Source organism: Boleophthalmus pectinirostris, unplaced genomic scaffold (genome assembly GCF_026225935.1).
Source record: "Boleophthalmus pectinirostris isolate CB_2022bp ecotype Guang Dong unplaced genomic scaffold, ASM2622593v1 HiC_scaffold_3, whole genome shotgun sequence".
In the NCBI taxonomy this organism is placed as follows: domain Eukaryota; kingdom Metazoa; phylum Chordata; class Actinopteri; order Gobiiformes; family Gobiidae; genus Boleophthalmus; species Boleophthalmus pectinirostris.
The window spans coordinates 16653947-16663219 of NW_026571299.1; the positions used below are offsets into that span (position 1 = coordinate 16653947).

General features: G+C 38.5%; 1 pseudogene; it reads left to right on the plus strand.

Annotated features, from left to right (window-relative positions):
* Positions 1-7441: 7441 nt before the first annotated feature.
* LOC129411168 (5S ribosomal RNA) lies at positions 7442-7559 on the plus strand (annotated as a pseudogene).
* The last annotated feature ends 1714 nt before the right edge of the window (positions 7560-9273 follow it).

Sequence of the window (9273 nt, forward strand, 5' to 3'; positions counted from 1 at the left end):
TACATGCCTTAGTAAAGAGTCAGCTAAACTAAATCAATATCTCTTCTTGACTTCATATAGCACACACACCCGCATAACAAGATACAAAAGAGATACGGTTTTCTTGACCTTATGAAGAAAGTGTCTCTCTGTGTTGTACCTGCTCTTCCTTGTATTTCTTATCGCCATTCAAAGTTTGTTTAAAGAGAAAACTGAAGTAGATGTCTATGTTGGTTGTCATCTATAGCATGTCAATAAAACAGCCAATAATGTCTCCTGGTTTGTTTGTGCAAGTGTGAATGGATGAGTTAACAGTGCTCTGTGTTACTTTTCTGTTGGGGGTTTGCAATAGGCTTGTCTCTGTGGAGATATTTGTATTTGTACTTTTTGAAATGTGTGAGTTTTATGGCAAAAATGTCTAGAAAAAAGCTCCTGCATTTTGATCATCCTAATTATTCACCTTGACAAGTTTATGGACACTTTTCTCAACTTTCAGAGGCCATAGTGGAGCTAACAACAACTAGCATCCTAACCTGGCTCTTCCTGATGATAAAACAACAAAACACTTTATAAGCAGATGCAGACAGTACACATCAGAATTATTTCATTTATATTCTGTTGCCATGGAGCCATGCAGGTGACATGCCACAAACAGAAATTTGGTGCAGAAAAGTTACATAGTCGATTTTATGTTCTAAGCTTTAGGTTTGGATGGTCTACAATTATTTATTTTAAAGTGCATTGTATAACTTTTCTGGTGGAGGGTCCGTCAAATGCTTTTCTCCATGGAGATGTAATTGCTTAATTTGGAATGTTTCACAGTATGGCATTAAAGCTTAGCCTTGATTCATCAGCTGGTGTCACTTCATGGAAACCCTCTGACCTCTCAGCATTAGGTTTTTTCACTTGGCGGTAGGCGGGTACTTTATTATTTAACCAATCGCTGCTATTTGGTCAAGACATATGTAATGCGCGAAAGCCCGTATGAAGAAAGCAATCATGTCTTTCACCTTGATAAAATTCACCAAACATTCTCTTTTTTCCGGCTTTAAATCCTCAATCTCCGGAATCGTTGCCAACACAGAATGTATGGCTTCATCTACATCCATCTTGACCTCTTTGTTTACTGTTGTGATGTACCACAAAAGGGACCCAGGCAGGCGCTTGAGTTTGACCTCATGACTTCACAGCTCTTCACTGATTGGCCGGTGCGCGGTCTACAATTCCTGGAGTTCTTGCAAACCATCTAGTGTATTCCGATTCCTGACCTAGTCGCTGGAGAGAAATGAAATTGAGTGGAGGCACTTAGTGAGATGGAGACAAAAACAGACCAGGTTTCAGGTCAGATCTGTGGAGAGGCAACCCTGCATCAGAATACCTGTTTTTTTTGTAATTTTTGAGCTATAACATCACTTGTAATTGAATAAATGTAAGGTAGAGCTGTTTAACTAATACTGTGGAACATTCCAGGCAAAACAATGACATATCCAAAGAAACAAGCGGGTAATGGCCCCTCCACCAAAAAGCTTACACAATGCACCTTTATTTAAAAGTTTATTGTTTATTATTTTTGATCAGTTAATGCATTTTTTTTTCTAAATCCAGTATATTTATTCCCTGTATCTACATCAGTTAAGACTTCCCATACAGGGGATTATGTTCGCTTTGTATCTTAATAACTGACTTAATCCCGTAGTACAGCTGTGTGTGGCTAGAGTCCACACAGAAACAGCATATTGCCTGCTTAAATGGACTGTGACAGGTTTCGCGTTGACAATCTGATTTCACCACCTCAGCGTCGCCCATTAAACCCTGAGCTCTTGACCAGAAGATAAAGAGCACGCGGACATGAGGCGAGTAATGGGAATTCCTATGAACATCAAGCGCTTTTACTGTTTCTATTAGGATTTTATGAATGTGGAGGACCAGAGTCAGTTTGTCATGATCTCTGATTCAAATGACCATCTGTCACTTTTACGTCCTCGAGTTATTGTGGTGCGTGACGGACGGATGAAGATTGTTCTTGACAATGAATGATCGATTTAAATCAAACTAATGCAATTAAATAAAGATGTTGGCTTTTTTTTTTGGTCTGCTTTTTTTTCTTTTCTTTTTTTCTTTTTTTTTTCCATTCAGTGATTGATACAAATAACAAATTATTATATTTCTAAAGCCGTACAGCATAACTTTTTAACTAAAGATAAATTATGGATTTGTTATTGCACTGAAAAACATTGAAAAAAACATGCTTCTTTACATACAATTTTGTCTGTCTCCATGGTGAATGTCCAAAGTGTGGTTTTCCATTCTTTGGAATTATGCAGGTGATATGCCACTTTGAGAAAGTTATGTGGATTTACATAGTATGTGTAAAATTGAATGGAAGTAACTTGGAACTAAGCTAAAATCTATTTCCAAAGTTGAATTGCTGCATAGATAGGTAATTTGAGCATTGAAATGAAAAAAAAAACTAAAAAATCTTGGATGTTGTGTTGATGTTGATTTATATAGTGCTTTTTTTGGGCTCTCAGCACTTTGCATTGGACTATTCATTCACTCCATACTCGGTGGTGGTGAGCTATTAGTGTAACCACAGCTGCCCTGGGACAGACTGACAGAAATGAGGCTGCCAGTCTGCACCATTGGCCCCTCTGACCATGACCAACACTCACATGCACACACAACAGTGAGGCTACATTTACACATAGCCAAATATGTTGAGAAACTAATATTTCCTTCCTCCGTTTTCCAAAATAAGATTGTGCAAACAGCATCATTTTCTAAAAAGTTTTCATTTACATCAGCCCACATAAATACTGGGCAGAACCTGGATTAGATTCAAACCTGTTGCATTTATTTCATCACAATTCTAAGTATTACTCAAAAATAACTTGTAAAATGTGCATTACTGAGCGGACTACAGATCTGTTAAAGATACGGCAAAATTGCTGACCTCTCCGAGCTCTTGTTTGTCCTTGGTCAAAGATATGATACTTTTTTTTTTTTAGAAAGATTCATTATCAGAGGTGAATTTGCGTTTGCCTGTAAAAGATGGGTACAAACAAAGGGAAATATCTCAAATTTTTTTAAAAACACATGTATACGTGTTAAAAGGGGCTGATACTAGACAAAGTGGGTGAAGTGACTTGCTTAAGGACACAACCACAGCTTCTGCTACTGGTGCACGTGGCATTGTCTCCCATCCAGTATTAACCAGACTGACCCCTGCTTAACTTCTGAGATCTGACCAGGCATAGACAAGGAGGATTGGCCACTACGCTGATGGAACATAATTAAACGATCACTTTATCAACTGTTAATTGTGTTGTTATGTTCTGCTATTTCATGACAATCAAATATACAGCAGATATTTCATTTGCCTGACAGTAGACCTCAGCAGGCTGTGGTTAAAGAGGACGAGGATTACTGGGGCACGTTCTTTCACCCCGGCTTAAATTGGACAGTGTGGTACACGCTAATATGTCATCACCATGAGTCAAGGTGGCACCTCCGGATCATTAGCCAGACAAATGATGGCCGGGCCGGGGCAGGTAAGGCTCCTCACAGTGTTGCATGTTGTTGCACACGAGCAGAAAAGCACCAAATGGCTGGAATAAAACATAAGTCACGGAAACAGGCTGTGACTCCAGGACCTGTGTATACAGGAGTAAACAGAGGGGCAAACAAGGGGCTCTGACACAGCCCTGTGAGGGTGGAGTAACTGTAGAAACAACACCACATGTGTATGGGGAAAGTAAAGGGTGGAGGAGCAGTGGTATGCTGTACTTTTGGGATGTATTTGTCTGATGTTTTTCTATGTTTAAAGGTCCCATATTACATTGTTTTCTGATCTACTGTATGTTATTATGCTGTTTCCTCATCATATGTACATACCTGGAGTTGTGTTTTGTTTCATTCACACATGTTTAATGCATAAACCTTCCATATTTAGACTAAGTTCTTCTCTCAGACAGAAAACACTTTGTTCCAATGTGTGGTGTCATGTGGTAATACAGGAAGTGCTCCACTGTGTTTTTAAACTCCATATACCTTCACTAAAATCATTTGGATAATTTAAGCTCTGAAATCAACAATCTCTGCTATATTAAAGATAAAAGGTAGCTGTTAACCACTTCATGGCATCACAAGGTGAAACAGAGCATTTTCAGCTTTTGAGCTAGACTAATAATAAAGAGTCACTTAAACATGTGTGTTCATGAACAAACACAACTCCAGATATATGTTTGTGTTATGTAACAACATTCTAAAATGGTTTAAAACTCACAAGATTCAATTTTGCATAATACAGGTTCTTTAAAGGGACAGTTCAGAATTTTAGACATTGGGCCTCATTTTCTAATTAGCCAGAGTGTTGGAGATGTGTGGAGTCACAATGTTTGAAATAAAACTAACCTTACATCGCATGAATCGTAGCATGTTGAGGGACTATCTTCTCATACATCAGTCCTGCCAAGCAGTGTACAACAGGAAGCAGGAAGTACAACTCGCTGCTGCTGCTCAGATATAAATCCTTCAAATGCAAGGCTGGTTGTTCTTTCAGAATTATTCTATCAACACAGACATTTAGATCAACAGTCTGGCATAATAATAGATTTACTTCGGGTGCTTTGTGGAGTGGGTAAGACTGTTTTTAGTGGCAGGATAACTAAGGCACTAGCACCAGCGACCTCTGTAAATACAAGGACTGGATGGAATATTTTAAAAAGTGTCTCAACACATCTCAAACACTCTGGCTAACTTGGAAATGAGGCCCCATGTCCAAAATTCCAAACTGTCCCTTTAAAATTGTTCAAATGCCCAACCACAGATACATTTCTAATGGACACATTTCAATTTAGACTCTTTTTCTAGTTGGCGGAATTGAAGAAAAGGCAAAATCATCAGTGAATCAAACCAGGAAGCGCCCTAGTGCCTGTCTGGTTTAAGCCTCAGGCAGTTTCAAAAATGTTTCTACTGATAAGAGTCCAAACTTTCAAACCACCTGTATTTTAGCTCTCCATATTGAACTGCCTATTCCCAGACATCAGTAGTAGTAGTAGCAGTAGTAGGCACAGGAGCAGCAGTAGGAACAGAAGTAGTATTAGTAGTAGTAGCAGTAGTAGTAGTAGTAGTAGTAGTAGTAGTAGTAGTAGTAGTAGTAGTAGCAGTAGTAGTAGTAGTAGTAGTAGTAGTAGTAGTAGTAGCAGCAGTAGTAGTAGTAGTAGTAGTAGTAGTAGTAGTAGTAGTAGTAGTAGTAGTCAGTAGTAGTAGTAGTAGTAGTAGTAGTAGCAGTAGTAGTAGCAGCAGTAGTAGTAGTAGTAGTAGTAGTAGTAGTAGTAGTAGTAGTAGTAGTCAGTAGCAGTAGCAGTAGTAGTAGTATAGTAGTAGCAGCAGCAGCAGCAGCAAGTAGTAGTAGTAGTAGTAGTAGTAGTAGTAGTAGTAGTAGTAGTAGTAGTAGTAGTAGCAGTAGTAGTAGTAGTAGTAGTAGTAGTAGTAGTAGTAGTAGTAGTAGTAGTAGTAGTAGTAGTAGTAGTAGTAGGCACAGGAGCAGCAGTAGGAACAGAAGTAGTATTAGTATTAGTAGCAGTAGTAGTAGTAGTAGTAGTAGTAGTAGTAGTAGTAGTAGGCAGAGGAGCAGCACTAGGAACAGAAGTAGTATTAGTATTAGTAGCAGCAGTAGTAGTAGTAGTAGTAGTAGTAGTAGTAGTAGCAGCACTAGGAACAGAAGTAGTATTAGTAGTAGTAGTAGTAGTAGTATTAGTAGTAGTAGCAGTAGTTGTAGGCACAGGAGCAGCAGTAGGAACAGAAGTAGTATTAGTAGTAGCAGCAGCAGCAGTAGTAGTAGTAGTAGTAGTAGTAGCAGCAGGAGTCAAACATCAACAGAAACACAAAAGTTAAATGGCAAATAAAATAAACTAACACAAATATCTATGTATCAGGAAAATCACATTAGACTTTCTCATTTTCTTATTACACGATTATTTACAAAAATTCTTATTCTTATTACGCTTAATATTGGCTCTATATTACACAAAAATGGCTCTTGAGCTTTAAGTCATGTTATTATGTAGTTACCTCATCAAAAACATACCTGGAGTTGCATTTAGTTTCATTTGCACATGTTTGAGTAATCACTCAAGCTCGAAATGCTTTGTTCCACCTTGTGATGTCATATAGCGGTAGTTTTCAAGTTAAAAAACAGCTCCCTTTTACTACTAGTCCAGTAGACATTGGCAATTCCAGAGCTGAAATGATCCAAATGATTCTAGGGAAGGTGTATGGAGTTTAAAAACGCAGTGGAGCATTTCCTGATGATGATTTTTCGTGTTTAAGGGAGGAACTCAGCCTAAATACGCAGGGTTTGTTTGTTAAACATGTGTGAATGAAACAAAACACAATAGCGTAATATGTGCCCTTTAACACGTGCACACTTCTATGAAAATAACACCTGACATTCATTTGAACACAATGAATGAGAAATCACCGCACACACAAAAAAAAAAAAACTATTATAGTGTTCTTCCAATGCTGCTATTGAATTTCCGACTGTATATAATGCTAAATGATCCGGGTTTGTTATCTCAAAGCATTTAATGGAAAATAGCCAAATGAAAGACTGCGAATTCTAGACAACACATCCATTACAGTGACCTAAATGCGAAACGCGTCTGAGTCCGCCCACAGACCAAAGTGTACGAATGTAATAAAATTTGGGTGACATTTAAGCTGGAGCATCACAGCATTGATTTTTTTTTCTCTCTCTCTCTCTCTTGTGAAAAGGACGCCACCGAACAAGCACAATGTAATTACGTTATAGAGATTCTTTTGAATAAAATATTGAGTGCAATGCGACCAGAGCAAATATTGAGAATGAGTTTGTGATCTGTCTACCGCAGAAGGATTAGTGCAAAGTTTTGGGGGGAGTTTTTAATAATGCCGTATTTCCCGTTGGGTGCATGTTCATGGATTAGTTCATTGTTGCTATAAAGAGGTACTGAGGAGATCGTGTTCAAATTCCAAAGATTCACTCATGTGTTTTTTGCGATTATAGCTCCCACCTCACGGCTTCTTCATTTGATTGATTTTTGAATGCGATCTGACACGCGATTGAAAAACTTGTGAAGTCATTTTGCAGCGGTAACTTTTTTTGAAATCACAGTGTTGAATGTGTCTATATCAGTGATTCACAGTATAATAGTGCTGTTGTATTCACTTCAGACCTTCTCCTAAAAACCTGCAAAACAGAACAAGTGTATTTTAAACTTGAGAAAAAAAAATCTGGTACAGGCTCTCTAATGTTGCCCATAAAATTGGGACCTACTTAAAGTTCCCATTCAAATTTTCAAAAGAAATATTTACAACTTAAAATTTAGTGAATGTTTAAACTTGATTCAACTTTTCTGGACCTTCAGCAATTTTACATTTTCATTTATAATTATGATTAATTTACTCCATACCTAGTGATAGTGGCTGTACCAGTTTGTCAAAGCCTGATCCCGTCAGGTCTCAGAAGCTAAGCAAGGCTGGGCCTGGTTAGTACTTGGATGGGAGACCACTGAGAAAATCAGATGCCACAGTGAAGCGTCAGATGCAAAAAAAAAAACAAAAAACTGTTGTGTCCTTAGGCAAGACACTTCACCCACATTGCATAGTAAGAAAGTAGTGTGTGTGTGTGAATGATGATGGTGGTTGGAGGGACTAGCAGCCTCCCTTCTGTCAGTCTGTCCTAGGGCAACTGTGGCTACAATAGTAGTTTTCCACCAATGAATAATGTCCTGTAAAGCGTCTTTGAGTGTCTGGAAAAGTGCTATATAAAACTGATGCATTATTATTTGTATAGAATGCTATTGTAGCCACACCTGCCCTGGGGTAGACTGAAGAAAACCAGACTGCCAAATTGCACACTATCACTCACACACACCACATTCATACTGGGAAAAGTGAAGTAGTGTATTGCCTACGAACACAACAGCGATATCCACTGGCCCAGGTGTTGGACAAGTTGTGTTGTGTTTTGTACCATAGCCTAAAAACTTTGGTTGAAACCTGACATATCCATGCTATCCATATTCCACACTGTAATAATGCATTCAATTTACAAGGCACTATTTTGGACATGTAGACACTTGGTGATTGTAAATTGTAGTCACAGCTGCCCTGGGGTAGAGTAATAAAAGTCATCCTGCCAACTTGTGCACCATCACTCACTCACAAAACACATTCACGCAAGGCAAGGTAAATGATAAATGGTCACATTTTTATACCGAGCTTTTCCACCCTCAAGGCACTCAAGGCGCTTTACAACAAAGAACCACTCACCCTTTCACACACATTCATACACCACTGTACGCAGACACTGGAGGTAAGGTGGGTCAAGTGTCTTGCCCGAGGACACGACAACAGCATTCATCTGTGGGAGCTGGACTCACACCTGCCAACCTGCTCAACCAATGATGTTTATGTCGAGAGTAGGATTCGAAACGCCAACGTTCAGATGAGTGGTCAAACAATACCAACTGAGCTACTGTCACATAAGGAGGTGTTATGCCTTTCCTAAGAACACGGGTCCCAACAAGAATTAATCAAAATGACCAAAAGTTGCTTTATTGTTTACTAGAGACGTAACAATAACTGAAATATCGTGATATTGTATCATCGAAAGTCTCATAATAATATCGTGGACCATCACAATTGAATTACAAGTCTCTTTGCCTAAATTAAGAGTTATGGTGCAGCAATAGCTAAAAAAAAGATAGAGGAAACTACATAGACCATGATCCTTTGCTCCACAGTGCAGATTACAGGAAGAAATAACAGTTCTAAGCACTTTTAAGTCTCAGTTCTTTGGATTAAGTCTTGTCAAGGCATTTTAAGAGGAAAATGTAGCATATTAACAGTTTTTGTTAGCCTCCACAAAATATCGCAATAAATATGTGAGATGTATACCGTGAAAATATTGTACTGAGAGATCTGAATATTGTTACATCGTGAGCCTCCCCACCACATCGTGAGCTTTCCCTTGATATTGCGATAAATATTGTACCGCGAGGTTCATACCGTATCGTGAGACTTGGATATCATTATTGTTAACATTTTCTGACATAGACTGCACAATTTAATACTGAACACATTCATAACAACACTCCAACTGTGTGTACAATCTCTCAGTCATCCAGGTAGAATCCATGGCAAAAGGAGAAATTCAATTTGTCAACTGGACAAAAGTTTATTTGGTTGAATATGTTTCACAGCTCATCCAAGTTGCTTCTTCAGTTCTGCGTTATATCTGTCTGA